Here is a 19,538-nt window from a genome sequence, read left to right on the forward strand (position 1 = left end):
ATATTTTGTTCTGAGCCAATATGGCATTCAGAGTATCAACTTCAAGAACTCCCTTCTTCATAGGCGTCCCATTACTCACAGGATTCCTCTCAGAAGTATACATGAACTGGTTATTAGCAACCATGTCAATGAGTTCTTGAGCTTCTGCAGGCGTTTTCTTTAGGTGAATGGATCCACCTGCAGAAGTATCCAATGACATCTTTGATAGCTCAGATAAACCATCATAGAATATATCCAAGATGGTCCATTCTGAAAGCATGTCAGAAGGACACTTTTTGGTCAACCGTTTGTATCTTTCCCAAGCTTCATAGAGGGATTCACCATCTTTTTGTCTGAAGGTCTGAACATCCACTCTAAGCTTGCTCAGCTTTTGAGGAGGAAAGAACTTGGCTAAGAAAGCCGTGACCAGCTTATCCCAAGAGTTCAGGCTATCTCTGGGTTGAGAGTCCAACCACACTCTAGCTCTGTCTCTTACAGCAAAAGGGAAAAGCATGAGCCTGTAGACTTCAGGATCTACTCCATTAGTCTTAACAGTATCACATATCTGCAAGAATTCAGTTAAGAACTGAAAAGGATCTTCAGATGGAAGTCCCTGAAACTTGCAGTTCTGCTGCATCAGAGAAACTAATTGAGGTTTCAGCTCAAAGTTGTTTGCTCCAATGGCAGGAATGGAGATGCTTCTTCCATGTAAATTGGAATTAGGTGCAGTAAAGTCACCAAGCATTCTCCTTGCATTATTATTATTTTCGGCTACCATCTCCTCTTCCTGTTCGAAAATTTCTGAAAGGTTATCTCTGGATTGTTGTATTTTAGCTTCTCTTAGTTTTCTCTTCAGAGTCCTTTCAGGTTCTGGATCTGCATCAACAAGAATATTCTTGTCCTTGCTCCTGCTCATATGACAAAGAAGAGGGCACAGAAATAATAATAATAATAATATGGATCCTTTATACCATAGTATAGAGGTCCTTGTGTTAGTAGAAGAAAAGAAGAAAAAATCTGAACTCAGAGAAAGAGAGGGTTCGGATTTTTGGTGGTGTGAGGAAGAGATGTTAGTAGATGAATAAATAAATAGAATGGGATGAGAGAGAAGGAATTTTCGAAAATAATTTTTGAAAAAGAGTTAGTGATTTTTGAAAATAGTTTTTTTTTTTTGAAAAATGTTAGTAATTTTTGAAAATTTTAAAAATTAAAATAATTAGTTAATTAAAAAGAGATTTTTGAAAAAGAGGAAAGATATTTTCGAAAATTAGAGAGAGAGAGTTAGTTAGGTGGTTTTGAAAAAGATAAGAAACAAACAAAAAGTTAGTTAGTTAGTTGAAACAAATTTTGAAAGGATGAGAGGTTAGGAAGTTAGAAAAGATATTTTGAAATCATATTTTTTTGAAAAAGATAAGATAAGAAGATATTTTTGAAAAGATATGATAGAAATTAGTTTTTGAAAAAGATTTGATTTTTAAAATCACAATTAATGACTTGATTCACAAGAAATCACAAGATATGATTCTAGAACTTAAAGTTTGAATCTTTCTTAACAAGCAAGTAACAAACTTGAAATTTTTGAATCAAAACATTAATTGTTGATGTTATTTTCAAAAATATGATGTAAAATTAAGAAAAAGATTTTTGAAAAATATTTTTTTGGAATTTTCGAAAATAACTGAGAAATTTGAAAAAGATTTGATTTTTGAAAAAGATTTTGAAAAAGATAAGATTTTCAAATTGAAAATTTGATTTGACTCATAAGAAACAACTTGATTTTAAAAATTTTTTGAAAAAGTCAACTCAAATTTTCAAATTTGATGAGAGAAAAAGGGAAATATATTTTTTTTTATTTTTGAATTTTTATGATGCAAGAGAAAAATTAAAACATCATTTTCTTGTTTTTCTCTTTTATTTTTGAATCAAAACAAGGAATGCATGCAAGAATGCTATGAATGTCAAGATGAACACCAAGAACACTATGAATGTCAAGATGAACATCAAGAACATAATTTTGAAAAATTTTTAATGCAAGGAAAACATGCAAGACACCAAACTTAGAATTCTTTAATGCTTAGACACTAAGAATTCAAGAATGCATATGAAAAACAAGAAAAGACACAAAACATGCAAATGCAAAGATCAAACAAGAAGACTTACCAAGAACAACTTGAAGATCATGAAGAACACTATGAATGCATGAGAATTTTCGAAAAATGCAAAATGCACATGCAATTGACACCAAACTTATAACATGACTCAAGACTCAAACAAGAAACAGAAAAATATTTTTGATTTTTATGATTTTCTAATTTTTTTTGGATTTTTCGAAAATTAATTGAAAAGGAAAATAAGGATTCCAAAATTTTTAATATGAATTCCAGGAATCTTGCATTCTTAGTCTAAAGCTTCAGTCCAGGAATTAGACATGGCTCACTAGGCAGCCAAGCTTTCAATGAAAGCTCCGGTCCAAAACACTAGACATGGCCAATGGCCAGCCAAGCTTCAGCAAACATATGAGTGTAATTCATTCAATTTTAATCCAAAACCTCAGTCCAAAAGAATTTAGACATGGCTTTACAGCCAGCCAGGCTTTAGCATGCTTCATGAAACAATAGAATTCATTTTTAAAAATTCTGAAGGAGAATATATTTTTGAAAACATTTTTTTTTCGAAAACAAAGGAGAAAGTTTTGAAATATTTTTGAAAACTTTTTGAAAAGAAAATAAAAAGAAAGTTACCTAATCTGAGCAACAAGATGAACCGTCAGTTGTCCAAACTCGAACAATCCCCGGCAACGGCGCCAAAAACTTGGTGCGCAGAAATTGTGATTACACTTTGATTATGTAAAATTCATCGCTCTTTCTTTCTCTAGTAATGGCGCCAAAAACATGATGCCAATACCATGGTTCACAACTTCGCACAACTAACCAGCAAGTGCACTGGGTCGTCCAAGTAATACCTTACGTGAGTAAGGGTCGAATCCCACGGAGATTGTTGGTATGAAGCAAGCTATGGTCACCTTGTAAATCTCAGTCAGGCGGATATAAAATAGTGATGGAGTTTTCGAAATTAAATAATAAAAGAGGGATAGAAATACTTATGTAATTCATTGGTGAGAATTTCAGATAAGCGAATAGAGATGCTTTCGTTCCTCTGAACCTCTGCTTTCCTGCTATCTTCATCCAATCAGTCTTACTCCTTTCCATGGCTGGCTTTATGTGATACATCACCACTGTCAATGGCTACTTTCGGTCATCTCTCGGGAAAATGATCCAATGCCCTGTCACGGCACGGCTAATCGTCTGGAGGCATCACCCTTGTCAATGGCTTCATCTTATCCTCTCAGTGAAAATGGTCAACGCACCCTGTCACGGCACGGCTATTCATCTGTCGGTTCTCGATCATGCTGGAATAGGATTTACTATCCTTTTGCGTCTGTCACTAACGCCCTGCAATCGCGAGTTAGGAGCTCGTCACAGTCATTCATTCATTGAATCCTACTCGGAATACCACAGACAAGGTTTAGACTTTCCGGATTCTCTTGAATGCCGCCATCATTCTAGCTTACACCACGAAGATTCTGGTTAGGAGATCTAAGAGATACTCATTCAGTCGAAGGTAGAACGGAAGTGGTTGTCAGGCACGCGTTAATAGGGAATGATGATGATTGTCACGTTCATCACATTCAGTTTGAAGTACGAATGAATATCTTGGAAGCAAAACAAGATGAATTGAATAGAAAACAGTAGTACTTTGCATTAATCTTTGAGGAACAGCAGAGCTCCACACCTTAATCTATGGAGTGTAGAAACTCTACCATTAAAAATACATAAGTGAAGGTCCAGGCATGGCCGAATGGCCAGCCCCCTAAAACGTGATCAATAGTCTCCTAAGATGAACAATGGATTAAAACTGAGACCAAAGATGGTCAAAAAGACGTCTAATACAATAGTGAAAGGTCCTATTTATAATAAACTAGCTACTAGGGTTTACATGAGTAAGTAATTGATGCATAAATCCACTTCCGGGGCCCACTTGGTGTGTTCTTGGGCTGAGCTTGAGTGTTGCACGTGTAGAGGTCCTTCTTGGAGTTGAATGCCAGTTTTTGTGCCAGTTTGGGCGTTCAACTCTGGTTTTGGCTCCTTTTCTGGCGCTGGATGCCAGATTTGGGCAGAAAGCTGGCGTTGAACGCCAGTTTACGTCATCTATTCTTGGCCAAAGTATGGACTATTATATATTGCTGGAAAGCCCTGGATGTCTACTTTCCAACGCAATTGGAATCGCGCCATTTCGAGTTCTGTAGCTCCAGAAAATCCACTTTGAGTGCAGGGAGGTCAGAATCCAACAGCATCAGCAGTCCTTCTTCAACCTCTGAATCTGATTTCTGCTCAAGTCCCTCAATTTCAGCCAGAAAATATCTAAAATCACAGAAAAACACAAAAACTCATAGTAAAGTCCAGAAATGTGAATTTAACATAAAAACTAATGAAAACATCCCTAAAAGTAACTAGATCCTACTAAAAACATACTAAAAACAATGTCAAAAAGCGTATAAATTATCCGCTCATCAGTTACAAACTGGCGTTTAACTCCAAGGAAGACCTCTACACGTAAAAGCTTCAATGCTCAGCCCAAGCACACACCAAGTGGGCCCGGAAGTGGATTTCGACATCATTTACTTATCTCTATAAACCCTAGTAACTAGTTTAGTATAAATAGAACATTTTACTATTGTTTTTATCATCTTTGGACATCTTTTGATCATCTTTGGACATTTAGTCCCTAGACCTTTGGCCATGCCTAGACCTTGTTCTTATGTATTTTCAATGGTAGAGTTTCTACACACCATAGATTAAGGTGTGGAGCTCTGCTGTTCCTCATGAATTAACGCAAAGTACTATTGTTTTTCTATTCAATTCAAGCCTATTTCTTCTCTAAGATATTCATTCGCACACAAGAATATGATGAATGTGATGATTATGTGACGCTCATCATCATTCTCACTTATGAACGCGTGCCTGACAAACACTTCCGTTCTACATGCAAACAAGCTTGAATGCATATCTCTTAGCCTCCTGATCTATGATCAGAGTCTTCGTGGTATAGGCTAGAATTATTGGCGGCCATTCTTGAGATCTGGAAAGTCTAAACCTTGTTTGTGATATTCCGAGTAGGATCTGGGAAGGGATGGCTGTGACGAGCTTCAAACTCGCGAGTGTTGGGCGTAGTGACAGACGCAAAAGGATTAATGAATCCTATTCCAGTATGATCGAGAACCGACAGATGATTAGCCATGCAGTGACAGCGCATTTTGGACCATTTTCACTGAGGGGACGGGATGTACCCATTGACAACGGTGATGCCCTACATAATGCTTGCAATGGAAAGGAGTAGGAATGATTGGATGAAGATAGTAGGAAAGCAGAGGTTCAGAAGGAACAAAAGCATCTCCATACGCTTATCTGAAATTCTCACCAATGAATTACATAAGTATTTCTATCCTATTTTATATTTTAATTATATTTTAATTATCAAATCTCCATAACCAACTGAATCTGCCTGACTGAGATTTACAAGGTGACCATAGCTTGCTTCAAGCCGACAATCTCCGTGGAATCGACCCTTACTCACGTAAGGTTTATTACTTGGACGACCCAGTGCACTTGCTCGTTAGTTGTGCGAAGTTGTGACAAAGAATTAAGATTATGAACGTGCATATAAAGTTTTTGATACCGTTACCAAGGAATGAACGATCACGATTTTGCATACCAAGTTTTTGGCGTCGTTGCCGGGGATTGTTCGAGTTTGGACAACTGACGGTTCATCTTGTTGCTCAGATTACGTAATTTTATTTTAATTTTAAGTTTTTTTTATTCTTTTTATTTTCGAAAAATTTTCAAAAAATTTTTAAAAATAAATTATTCTATGGCTTTAGAATTTTTAAGAATTAATTCTAGAGTTTCAAGATAACATGTTGATGCCTGGCTGGCTGTAAAGCCATGTCTAAATTCTTTTGGACTGAGGCTTCCTCTTCACATGCTTGAACTATGTATGCTGAAGCTTGGCTGGCCATTGGCCATATCTAGTGTTTTGGACCGGAGCTTTCGCTGAAAGCTTGGCTGGCTAGTAAGCCATGTCTAATTCCTGGACTGGAGCTTTAGACTAACATTGCATGATTCCTGGAATTCTCATTAGAAATTTTGAAATCCTTATTTTTCTTTTTCCAATTAATTTTCGAAAAATTACAAAAAAATTTTAATAAAATCATAAAAACCAAAAAAAATTTGATGTTTCTTGTTTGAGTCTTGTGTCAATTTTTAAGTTTGGTGTCCATTGTATGTTTGTAATTTTTTCTTAATTTTCAAAAATTTATCATATGTTCTTCATGATCTTCAAGTTGTTCTTGATGATCTTCTTTGTTTGATCTTTGCATTTTTTTATTGTACATCTTTTCTCATTTTTCGTATGCATTTTCAATTTGTTAGTGTCTAAACATTGAAAATTTCTAAGTTTGGTGTCTTGCATGTATTTCTTTTCTTAAAAATTTTCAAAAACATGTTCTTGATGTTCATCTTGAAATTCAAAGTGTTCTTGGTGTTCATCTTGATATTCATAGTGTTCTTGCATGCATCATTTGTTTTGATCCAAAATTTTCATGCATTGAGTATTTTTGATATTTTTCTCTCTCATCATTAAAATTCAAAAATAAAAAAAAATATCTTTTCCTTATTCATTCATAAATTTTTGAAAATTTGAGTTGACTTTTTCAAAACTTTTTAAAATTTAATTATTTCTTATGAGTCAAGTCAAATTTTCAATTTAAAAACCTTATCTTTTTCAAATCTTTTTCAAAAATCAAATCTTTTTCATTTTTCTTTCATAATTTTCGAAAATTTCAAATTGATTTTCAAAAATATTTTTCTTATTTTGTTTCATAATTTCAAAATCTTTACTAACAATTAATGTGATTGATTCAAAAATTTTAAGTTTGTTACTTGCCTAGTAAGAAAGGTTCAATCTTTAAAATTTAAAATCATATCCTTTTGTTTCTTGTTAGTCAAGTAATCAACTTTAATTTTTCAAAATCAAATCTTTTTAAATTTCTTTTTCAAGTCTTTTTCAAAATAAATTTCAATCACATCTTTTTCAAAATCAATTTCAAAACCTTTTCTAACTTCCTATCTCTTCAAATCTTTTTCAATTAACTAATTGACTTTTTGTTTGTTTTAAAATTCTTATCTTTTTCAAAACCACCTAACTAATTATCTCTCTCTAATTTTCGAAAATCACCTTCCTCTTTTTCAAAATTCCTTTTTAATTAACTAATTGTTTTAAATTTTAATTTAATTTAATTTTATTTTTCTTTTTAAAATTTTCGAATTATAAATGATTTTAAATTAAAAAAAACAAAAATAATTTTATTTTATTTTATTTAATTTTTGAATTCTTCCCTCTCTCATCTCCTTCTAATTATTTATTTATTTACTATCACTTCTCTTCATCTCAAAATTCGAACCCTCTTTTCCTCTTGGTGTTCGAATTTCTCTTCTTCTATTCTTTTCTTCTTCTACTCACATAAAAGAATCTCTATACTGTGACATAGAGGATTCCTCTTCTTTTCTGTTCTCTTCTTTTTCACATGAGCAGGAGCAAGGATAAGAACATTCTTGTTGAAGCTGATCTGGAACCTGAAAGGACTTGAAGAGGAAGCTAAGAGAAGCTAAAACACAACACTCTGAAAAGGACTTTACTGAAATTTTCGAAAAAGTTGAGATGGCCGAAACCAATAACAATGGTGGAGATGCAAGGAAGATGCTTGGTGACTTTACTGCACCAAATTCCAACTTACATGGAAGAAGCATCTCAATCCCTGCAATTGGAGCAAACAATTTTGAGCTAAAGCCTCAATTAGTTTCTCTGATGCAACAGAATTGCAAGTTTCATGGACTTCCAACAGAATATCCTTTTCAGTTCTTAACTGAATTCTTGCAGATCTGTGATACTGTTAAGACCAATGGGGTTGATCCCGAGGTCTACAGGCTTATGCTTTTCCCGTTTGCTGTAAGAGACAGAGCTAGAATATGGTTAGACTCTCAACCTAAAGATAGCCTGAACTCTTGGGATAAGCTGGTCACGGCTTTCTTAGCCAAGTTCTTTCCTCCTCAAAAGCTTATCAAGCTTAGAGTGGATGTTCAAACCTTCAGACAAAAAGAAGGTGAATCCCTCTATGAAGCTTGGGAGAGATACAAGCAACTGACCAAAAAGTGTCCTTCTGACATGCTTTCAGAATGGACCATCCTGGATATATTCTATGATGGTCTGTCTGAATTATCAAAGATGTCATTGGACCATTCTGCAGGTGGATCCATTCACCTAAAGAAAACGCCTGGAGAAGCTCAGGAACTCATTGACATGGTTGTAAATAACCAGTTCATGTACACTTTTGAAAGGAATCCTGTGAGTAATGGGACGCCTTAGAGGAAGGGATTTCTTAAAATTGATGCTCTGAATGCCATATTGGCTCAGAACAAAATATTGACTCAGCAAGTCAATATGATTTCTCAGAGTCTGAATGGATTGCAAGCTACATCCAACAGTACTAAAAAGGCATCTTCTGAAGAAGAAGCTTATGATCCTGAGAACCCTGCAATAGCAGAGGTGAATTATATGGGTGAACCCTATGGAAACACCTATAATCCCTCGTGGAGAAATCATCCAAATTTCTCATGGAAGGATCAACAAAAGCCTCAACAAGGCTTTAATAATGGTGGAAGAAACAGGTTTAGCAATAGCAAGCCTTTTCCATCATCCACTCAGCAACAGACAGAGAATTCTGAGCAGAATCCATCTAGCTTAGCAAATATAGTCTCTGATCTATCTAAGGCCACTCTAAGTTTTATGAATAAAACAAGGTCTTCCATTAGAAATTTGGAGGCACAAGTGGGCCAGCTGAGTAAAAGATTCATTGAAACTCCTTCTAGTACTTTCCCAAGCAATACAGAAGAGAATCCAAAAAGAGTGCAAGGCCATAACCTTACTTGATGTGGCCGAACCCAGAGAAGAGGAGGAGGACGTAAATCCCAATGAGGAAGACCTCATGGGAGGTCCTCTAAACACTAAGGATTCCTCAATGAGGACCTGAAGAAATCTGAGGCTCATACAGAGACCATAGAGATTCCATTCAACTTGCTTCTGCCCTTCATGAGCTCTGATGAGTATTCTTCCTCTAAAGAGGATGAAGACATTACTGAAGAGCAAGTTGCTAAGTACCTTGGTGCAATCATGAAGCTGAATGCCAAATTATTTGGTAATGAGACTTGGGAAGATGAACCTCCCTTGCTCACCAATGAACTAAATGCATTGGATAGGCAGAAATTATCTCAAAAGAAATAGGATCCTGGTAAATTCCTAATTCCCTGTAACATAGGCACCATGACCTTTGAGAAGGCTCTGTGTGACCTGGGGTCAGGCATTAATCTTATGCCACTCTCTGTAATGGAGAAACTTGGGATCTTTGAGGTGCAAGCTACCAGAATCTCATTAGAGATGGCAGACAACTCAAGAAAACAGGCTTATGGACTAGTAGAGGATGTGTTAGTAAAGGTTGAAGGCCTTTACATCCCTGCTGATTTCATAATCCTAGACATTGGGAAGGATGAGGATGAATCCATCATCCTTGGAAGACCATTCCTAGCCACAGCAAGAGCTGTGATTGATATGGACAGAAGAGAGTTGGTCCTTCAACTGAATGAGGACTACCTTGTATTTAAGACTCAAGGATCTCCTTCTGTAACCATGAAGAGGAAGCATGAAAAGCTTCTCTCATTGCAGAGTCAACTAAAGTCCCCACAGTCAAACTCTAACTTTGGTATTGGGAGGGCACAACCAAACTCTAAGTTTAGTGTTGAACCCCCATATTCAAACTCTAAGTTTGGTGTTGGGAGGTTCCAACAATGCTCTGAACATCTGTGAGGCTCCATGAGAGCTCACTGTCAAGCTATTGACATTAAAGAAGCGCTTGTTGGGAGGCAACCCAATGTTATTTAATTATATCTATTTTATTTTTATTGTTATTTTGTGTTTTATTAGGTTGATGATCATGTGAAGTCACAAGAACAACTGAAAAATTAAAAATAGAATAAAAAACAACAAAAGAAACAGCGCACCCTGGAGGAAGAGCACTCTGGCGTTTAAACGCCAGAAACAAGCATCTGTCTAGCGTTTAACGCCAAAAACAAGCACCAAGCTGGCGTTTAACGCTAGAAACAAGCATCAACTTGGCGTTAAACGCCAGGCAGCAGTCTGGCGTTAAATGCCAGTATTGCATACTAAGGGAGTTTTACACGCCTAATTGGAGCAGGGATGTTAAGTCTTTGACCCCACTGGATCTGTGGACCCCACTGGATCCCCACAGGATCCCCACCTACCCCACCTCTTCTTCTCTCCTCTTCACACCTTTTCATAACCCTCTTCCCCAAATACCCTTCACCAATCACCTCAATCACTATTCCCCATAGACCCCACCTACCTCCAAAATTCAAATTCTTTTCCCTCCCAAACCCAACCCTAATGGCCGAGCCCTAAACCTCTCCTCACTCCTATATAAACCCCTCATTCCTTCTTCATTTTCACACAACACAACCCTCTCTTCTTCCCCTTGGCCGAATACACACCTCTTGATGATAAGTCATCTTAGCCTAGTTTCACTAGCCTTTTTCTTTGTTTTTATTAGGTTTTATGCACTTTCTTGCATTCTAAGTAAGTAATTTGGAATGAAAATGCATGACTTCTTTGAATCAATCAACCACCATGTAATTGATGTTAAATCATGAGGTTTAAGCTAAATTTAATTGAATTTTAATGATTTATAAACCTTGTGAATTTGGTGATACTTTGATTGGTTGATTTGATTACTTGTAGGTGAAGAAAGAAGAAAATAAGAAAAGCATGGCATAAGGGACGTTCCAAAGGAAGCAAAAAGCATGCCCCAAAGGAAGAAAAAGCGTGGCAACGTTAAGGGAGAAGGAAAGCTAAGTTTGGGAAATGAACTGAGCTTCACAAGGAATGAAAGGAGAAGGCAAGGTACAAAGCTAAGTTCAAATAGTTAACTGAGCACTAAAGAAAGCAAGGAAATGGCATGAAGCTCAGTTCACTAAGTGAACTTTATCGGGGACCTCTCAAAATTAATTCAAGATGAAATTCCAAGGGATGAAGCCACCAAGATTCGAACCAAGGACCAAGGGGAGGCAAGGAACATTCCCCACAAAAGAAAATTATGAAGAATTAACCAAAATGTCTCCTCTAGGATTCGAACTTGGGAATCCTTTGAAACATAAGGAGGAGCGCCACTCAGCTTGCAAGGAAAATGAACTAACATGCTTGGGCCAAGTTTCGAACTTGAGAACTCTTTGAGAAGCAAGGGAGGAGCGTCCAACCCTTCCAAGAAAAATAGCCTCCACTTGCTCCCTCTAGGATTCGAACTTGGGAATTATTGGAGACATAAGGAAGGAGCACCCACTCTTTCAAAGGAAATTGCTCCAAACTTCCTCCACCAGGATTTGAACCTGGGACCTTGGAGTGCAAAGCTAAGCGCTACACCATGGAAAGCTCAGTTGGTTTTTCCAACTGAGCACTACCTCCCCAAGCTCCCCACACTTTGACACGGCCAAGATGCCATGGAGCGCACAACTTTGACACACCTAGAGCTCAGTTCAAAATTCCAACTGAGCTCTAGTGTCAAGCATTCAACCAAGGCTGGGACACGCACCATACTTGACACGGGCAGCACACTTGAGTGCTCAGTTGGTTTCTCCAACTGAGCTTGCCCCTGGGAGGTGAAATATTCGGCTAAAAATTGAATTAAAACTCCAACTTATTTCATTTCTTCACCAAATCAAAAGCCCATCCAAATTCCAAAATCCAAGAATAGAAAGTGTATAAATAGGATCTAGTTTGATGTAATTAGGACCTCTAGACTCTACTTTGAATTTTCCTTTTACTTTCATTCTCATTTTGAGCTTTTATTTTTGAATTTAGATCTTAGAGAATTGGGAAGGAGAATTGATCTCTCTTCTTCCTTGTTCTTGCTTGAGCACTCTTTACTTTTCTTGCTTTGGATCTTGGGTGAAGAATTGAAGAACTTTTGTTTCAATCTCACCTTGAGATCCTGTTTTAATCTTCTGCATAAATGAATTTCAGTTTCTATTTACTGCTTCATTCTTCTACTCTTCTGCAATTTACTTCTGCAATTTAATTTCCTTTATTTCTTTTGCAATTGTTCTTGTTGGATCAAGGAAGGATTTGAGATCTAGACTTGTTGTCTAGTTTCTTCCGCTCCTGAGATCTTCAACCACTTTTAAATTGCTGCAAATTAAGCATTGCTCAATTTCTGTTTTTAAATTTTCTCAAGCATTTCTACTTTTCTGTTTAGATCTATTTCAATTCAATTACTCCTCTACTCTTCTGTTTATTGCAATTTATCTTTTCTTGTTTAAATTCTACAATCCTAATTCCCAATTCCTTTTATGATTCAAGCAATTTACATTTCTTGCACTTTAAGCTTCAGTTATTTACATTTCTTGCAATCTAAGTTTCTGCAATTTACTTTACTTGTTCTTTAAGATTCAGCACTTTTACTTTCCTGTTCTTTCATTTACTGCAATTTCCCCCTCTCCCTTTATATTTCAAGCAATTTAGTTTCTGTCAAATACAAACAACTCAACCAATACTTGATTCGCTTGACTAAATCAACCACTAAACTAAAATTGCTCAATCCCTCAATCCCTGTGGGATCGACCTCACTCATGTGAGTTATTATTACTTGATGCGACCCGGCACACTTGCCGGTGAGTTTTGTGTTGGATCGTTTTCCACACATCAAGTTTTTGGCGCCGTTGCCGGGGATTGAATTAGATTGACAATGATTAAGTGAAGTGGAGATCTAGATCAAGCACTTTTTATTTTCGGTTTTCTTTAATTTTTGACTAACACACTAACTGTTTGAATTTTTGCTTAATCCAACTAACATTTCATTTCAGCAATGAATTGAAGTGTTATTACCTTTCTGGTGTTGTGTGATTCTTATGCTTTGGTTGTATGTCAGGTACAAGGAAAATTATACCCACTTTTTGTGAACAAGACGAAAGAACCCTCAGAAGATTAAGAAGAGCTGAAAGAGGGAAAAACATTGTTGGAGAAGAGGAATTAGAAGAAGAGTTCCAAGATATGGAGGAACACTTAACAAATCCACCAAATGGAACAGAAGGGACAGCCAATAACAACAATAATCCACTACAGAGAAGAGTTTTAGCTTCCTACACATGTGCAGATCCTAGACATTGTGGGAGTAGCATTCTTACCCCAAATGTTAATGCAAATAACTTTGAACTAAAGCCACAACTCATCACCTTGGTTCAAAACAATTGTTCTTATGGAGGAGGACCACTTGAAGATCCTAACCAACACTTATCCACCTTCCTGAGGATTTGTGACACTGTCAAAACCAATGGTGTACACCCTGACAGTTACAAGCTACTGCTATTTCTATTTTCTCTCAGAGACAAAGCCACTCAATGGTTGGAATCCTTCCCAAGAGACAGCATCAACAATTGGGGTGATCTAGTAACCAAGTTCCTTGCCAAGTTTTACCCACCTTAAAGAGTTATTAGATTGAAGACTGAAGTGCAAACATTCACACAAATGGATGCTGAACCCTTGTACGAAGCACGGGAACGATACAAAGCTCTAATTAGGAAGCGTCCACCAGGAATGTTCAGTGAGTGGGACAGATTGCAGAATTTCTATGAAGGCTTGACACTGAAATCTCAAGAGGCTTTGGATTATTCAGCAGGAGGCTCTTTACAACTAATGAAAACGGCAGAGGAAGCCCAAAATCTCATTGATATGGTGGCCAACAATCAATATTTCTTTGCTCACCAAAGGCAATACCAACCATCACAAAGGAAAGGAGTGATGGAGTTGGAAGGAGTGGACTCAATCCTAGCTCAAAACAAAATGTTGCAGCAGCAAATTCAACAACAATTTGAGCAAATGGCCAAGAGGATTGATAGCCTCCAAGTTGCAGCAGTCAACACAAGCCAACCATCATCTACATGGGGACAAAATGAAGAAACTCAAGAGGAGCAACAACAAGAACAAGTCCAGTACATGCACAACCAAAATTCTGGGCCAAATGAAGTCTATGGTGATACTTACAACCCTTCATGGAAGAACCATCCCAACCTCAGATGGGGAGACAACCACAATCAAACTCAACAGCCATGGCAGAGAAACTCAAACCAAAATAATTGAAAAAACACAAACCAAAACAACCAACAGAATAATAGCCAAGTCACATACAGAAAATCACAAAACACCTACTCGAATTCTAACCATCATCCATCCAATAACCAAGCCTCAAGTCAAAACACTTACCCTCAACCCTCAATACCCCACAATCAACCAATCTCACAAGACTCTCAAAGGATTAACAACTTGGAGCTCTTAATGGAAAAGATGATGAAGCACCAAGAGATGACATTAAGGAACCAGGAAGCCTCCATGAAAAATATGGAAAGGCAAATTGGACAACTCTCCAAGAAAATTACCATTGAAAGGCCATCAAGCTCACTACCAAGTGACACCATTCCTAATCCAAAAGAGGAGTGCAAGGCAATACAACTAAGGAGTGGAAAGATCCTTGTGAAAAATGAAGAGGCAACCAAGAAGCCAAAGGAAAGTGATAAGAAACAAGCTGAAGAAGAGGCAACCAATGACAAGGAGGAGACAGCAAACAAGCAAACTTCAGAGCAGGCTCAAGAAAAGGAGGAACAGCCAAGAACTTCAAGAAAGGGAAAGGAAGTAATTGAAGAGCCAACCAAGGACCAAAGGCAGGGAGTGAACTTCACACCACCTTTGCCATATCCTCAAAGGTTCAACAAAGAGACTAAGGACCAACACTTCCCAAAATTTCTTGAAGTCTTTAAGAAGTTGGAGATCAATATTCCCTTAGCTGAAGCACTTGAGCAAATGCCCCTGTATGCAAAGTTCTTGAAGGAACTTATCAACAAGAAGAGGAGTTGGCAAGTTAATGAAACTGTACTGCTTACTGAGGAATGCAGAGCACTAATCCAGAAGGGACTTCCGCCCAAACTCGAGGACCCTGGGAGTTTCTTTCTACCCTGCGCCATTGGCAGTATGACCATCAACAAGGCGATGTGTGACTTAGGAGCTAGTATCAATCTAATGCCTGCCTCTCTAGTGAAAAAGCTAAGCATAAAAGAGGTGAAACCAGTATAAATGTCTCTAGAATTGGTGGATAAGTCAGTGATATGCCCTAGGAGTATGATTGAGAACCTTCTAGTCAAGGTAGACAGATTCATCTTCCCTGCAGATTTTGTGATCTTAGATTCAGATCAGGATGAGGGTGACTCCATTATACTGGGAAGACCGTTCTTGGCCACTGCTAGGGCCATCATAGACATAGAGCAAGGAGAATTAACCCTCAGGATGCATGATGAAAGTGTCACTCTGAGTGTGCTGCCAGAAACACAGATTAGTAATGGAAAGAAGGATGGTACGGAAATAGACAAAGAGAACCTGCAGTGGAAGGAGGGAATCAACAAGACAAACAACAACTGCCCTCCCAAGCAAGAGATAGATGATACAGCAGGTCAAAAAAAGAAAGAGACTGTGCAAAATAATGAAGAAGCTCAAGAGGACATTGTAGTATTGGCAACTAAGAAAAGAAATCTCAGGAGGAAGCCTGTTGTCAAAGAAGAATGGTCAACAAAAGGAGGGAAGAAAAACAAAAATAGAATCAAAAAGGGTTGGAAGAACAAAAAAATTCCAACAGATGGGCTCTCCAAAGGTGACAAAGTGCAATTAGTCTATCAACAACTGGGAGCAAGCCAATAGACTATTGATTACTATACTGTGAGCAAAATACTCTCACTAGAACATGCTGAAATAGAGCACCAAGGAACAAAGAAGAAGCTCACTATCAGAGGGGACAAGTTGAGGCACTACAGTCATCAACCACCATAAAAGAGGGGGTCAATGTCAAGCTAATGACAATAAAAGAGCGCTTCATGGGAGGCAACCCATGATTTATGATTCCTGCTTGCTTTTGAATTCAATAAAGTGTGATCACTTTTGCATGATTTTGAATTTTTCTAGACATCCTTGATAGATGCATACACTGCTTTGAAATACATGCCAGACTTCTAAGTTTGGTGTGCTTGACAGCACACAAAAGTTAACATTTCAAGCATTCTTAGATCATATGCTTAGTCACTTTGGTGAAGTATATGACCAAACATTAAGTTTGGTGTCTGCATGTGTACGAATTCTGAAAAAAAAATCAACTTTTGTTCAGAAAATCAAAATCATGCAAAGATGGATCGTGCATTGTTTTGTTTTAGAAATTTATGCTAAGAGAAAAATTGGCACTTATGGTGAAAGTATCAATTGTGACAAGTGTTTATTATAATCACTGAGCAAGAAACAAGTTTGATGTTCACCAAAATCTTGGTTCAGGGACATAATTGATCTTTCACAACTAAGGACCATAATATAACATGAAAGCATTCACCATTTGACCACCATACTTTAAATAAGTTCTGAAGCATTTCATTTTGATTTAATTAGAAAAGAAGGTTTGAGGAAAAGACAAGAGGAAGGAACGGTTATGACAAGTCAAGAGAAGGATCACATGTGCCTAGAGAGGTGTGCCAATCTTGGAAAGTAAAATCTGCATGCATGCACCATTGGACACTGAAAAAGCATGCAGCCAATAGGAAGAGAATCCTCGTCAAGCTTCAACAATACATGCAGGCCATTCATTTCATGAGTTTCTATACTATTCAACTCAATCCTCACCCTTCATTATCATAACCGAATCCACTCCTCTCTTGTGATCTTGTTGGGAAACTTGGAAACCTTGTCCATAAATAGCCTCCAACACATCATAAAGAACACTTTCATACAAGCCACTCTCACTCAAAGCACACGATTTCTTCATTTTCTTCACAACAAGACCGAACATCACTCCAAACACAACCCTACTTATCTCTTATCTACATATTCAATGGCTCCTTCAAGTTCAAGAAGAAGATCAGGAAAAGAACCAATGGTGACAGAGCCTCCATCCTATGACACAAAGAGGTTCAAATCCCAATTTCATGAAGCAAGATACAATAGACTCATGAAAACAAAGATTTTCATTCCTGAAATGGGGTTCGAACTAAGGGAGGGAGAATACCCCATTATGCGACAAATCACCAAGGAAAGAAGATGGGATCTTCTGTGCCGTCCTCTCACTGATATTAGTGCTGTGATGATAAGGGAGTTTTACGCCAATGCGGTTAAGAAGAACGAAGACAGCCCATCATACAAAAGTTATGTCAGAGGTGTTGAAGTGGACTTTAGTCCACCATCAATCACAAGAGCTCTAAAGTTGAGAACCATAACTTATGATGAGCTTAGCTATGAAGACAGACTGCGTGGTGATAATGATCCTGATGAAATATTGGAGGGGTTATGTATTAAAGGAAGAGACTGGGAAAGAGACTCACAGGGAACCCCGAGTTGTCTGAAGAGACTTGATCTCAGACCTGAGGCAAAGGGGTGGTATGAGGTAGTAAGGGGATCAATACTCCCCACTGCGAATACCTCATCAGTCATAATCAAGAGAGCTCTCCTGACATACTGCATCCTACATGGTGGGGAAATCGACCTTGCCCAACTCATAGCAGATAGTATCCAGGAGATGGCTGAAGACACAAACAAATCGGGTAGGCTTGGGCACCCAAGCACGATCCTGAGATTGTGTAACAAAGCTGGAGTGCTCTTCGAGGATGAAGATACAAAGAATGTGAAAGGAACCAGAGGAATTATAAAGAGAAAAATGGAAGGCCTTAATGAAGAGGAAGAGGAAGATCAAGAAGAAGAAAGAACTCACAGAAGAAGAAGGTCACACAGGAGGGACGAACAAGCTCAGAGTATCATAGATATGAGTCAATTGCAGGAAGTTTTTGATGAAATATCACAACAGAATGTGAGAGTACAAGAGCAGTATTCAAGGCAACAGGAACTCTATCTGCAACAATAAGAGCAATATCTAGAGCACCGGGAATAATATTCGAAGGACGGGGAGCAAAATGAAGCTTGGCAACACAGAATGGAGGAAAGATTGGAGAGCTGGTAGCAACAATCAATGGCCCAACAACAAGAATTCCAAGCCAATATTCTTGAAGGGCAGAAGGAACAAACAGCAAATCTTAAGGAATCATATGACAAAATGTTCCTAACTCATGCCAAGTATGGGGAATATACTCACAACCTGTACCAGTGGAAGAATATTCATCACACCATTGGAGAGGTTAGACATGTGTAACAATCAGATTGTAATGAGGATGTACAAGCAAGGTTGGAGTATTTAACCCGCTGCATGCCAGTACTAAATCCACAAATCAAATCATTTGATCAATGCCAAGAACTTAGAGACCGCCAGGCAGCAAAGTCTCAGCTTAATACCCAGGTAGCATTCCAAAGATTAGAGGCAGTTGGGCTCTCAGGTCTCACAGATCCTGTTTGGGAAAGAAGATGTCCTCGTGAAGAAGCTCAAGATTATACACAGACGAGGAAGAAGAGGAAGGGAGAATCCAGCAAATCCAAAAGAATGGAAATGCCTGACAAATAGAAGTGGTGAAGCTCCTTTTCTTACTTTTACTTAAATAAGGAAGATGCATGTCTGAAACATGACATGCCTCCAATTGCTTCATGTTTTACTATTTCTTTTGTTTACATTAGTAGTTAGTTAAGAATAAAATATCTGCATAATAAATGTCATCACTCATAAGCTTGAACACTTTGTCTTGTCTCCCTTGCTGTTTGAATAAAAGAAAGATGTTTGATTTAGAAAAGTAATTGTTCAATGTTGCAAAAGTTAGAATGAAAGTTAGTGGTGGTGTGTGTTTGATTCAACTATTAGCTCATGGAATAAATGTTGCAGAATGACTTATTTCTTGAAGCTTAAGCTAGTTTGCTGCTATGATCCTTCAATTAATGAAAGCCCCTTGAAAATAAACCAAAACAGAAAGAAAAAGAAAGAAGAAAAACCAAAAGTTGGCAAAGGAACAAACAATAAGGCTAGACACCAATAGCTTGGACCCTAGGACATATGCCTGTGGTGTTTATGTACTAGGATATGCTTGGACAAGTAGGTTCTAAGGAGTATTTTAAAACTTGGCAACTTAGATCAACTGATTTGGGATTGCCAACTGAAAGTCCACAATAAAGAGCAACCTAGCTACAAAACATTTAGTGATCCAAAAAGATGCTGGGCATCAATGATCCTAGGAAGAAAAAGGTGAGCCATGTGTCTGTGGTGAAAAAAAAAATTTTGAGTGAAAATAAGCCAAAGGCCACTGCAACATTTGCCACCAAGCCTTTAATAAGTAATAAGCTCTGAAATGCAAAAGAAAGAAGAAAAAGCTTACAAGGGAAATAAGCAAAAAGACAAGGAATCATAGCAGCAACCTTGGTAAACCCTTAAG

The 19,538-nt window shown here is 37.6% G+C and overlaps 2 non-coding genes across 2 annotated transcripts; one reads left to right on the forward strand and one right to left on the reverse strand.

Moving 5' to 3' along the window:
* The first annotated feature begins 253 nt into the window (after positions 1 to 253).
* Positions 254 to 361, forward strand: LOC112752630 (small nucleolar RNA R71). Its single transcript, XR_003177057.1, has one exon. It is a non-coding gene; the product is annotated as a small nucleolar RNA R71 (small nucleolar RNA).
* A 7,796-nt stretch (positions 362 to 8,157) lies between these two features.
* On the reverse strand, positions 8,158 to 8,265 carry LOC112752856 (small nucleolar RNA R71). The gene has a single exon (XR_003177267.1). It is a non-coding gene; the product is annotated as a small nucleolar RNA R71 (small nucleolar RNA).
* Between the last annotated feature and the right edge of the window lie 11,273 nt (positions 8,266 to 19,538).

This window comes from Arachis hypogaea, chromosome 15, assembly GCF_003086295.3.
Source record: "Arachis hypogaea cultivar Tifrunner chromosome 15, arahy.Tifrunner.gnm2.J5K5, whole genome shotgun sequence".
Taxonomy (NCBI): domain Eukaryota; kingdom Viridiplantae; phylum Streptophyta; class Magnoliopsida; order Fabales; family Fabaceae; genus Arachis; species Arachis hypogaea.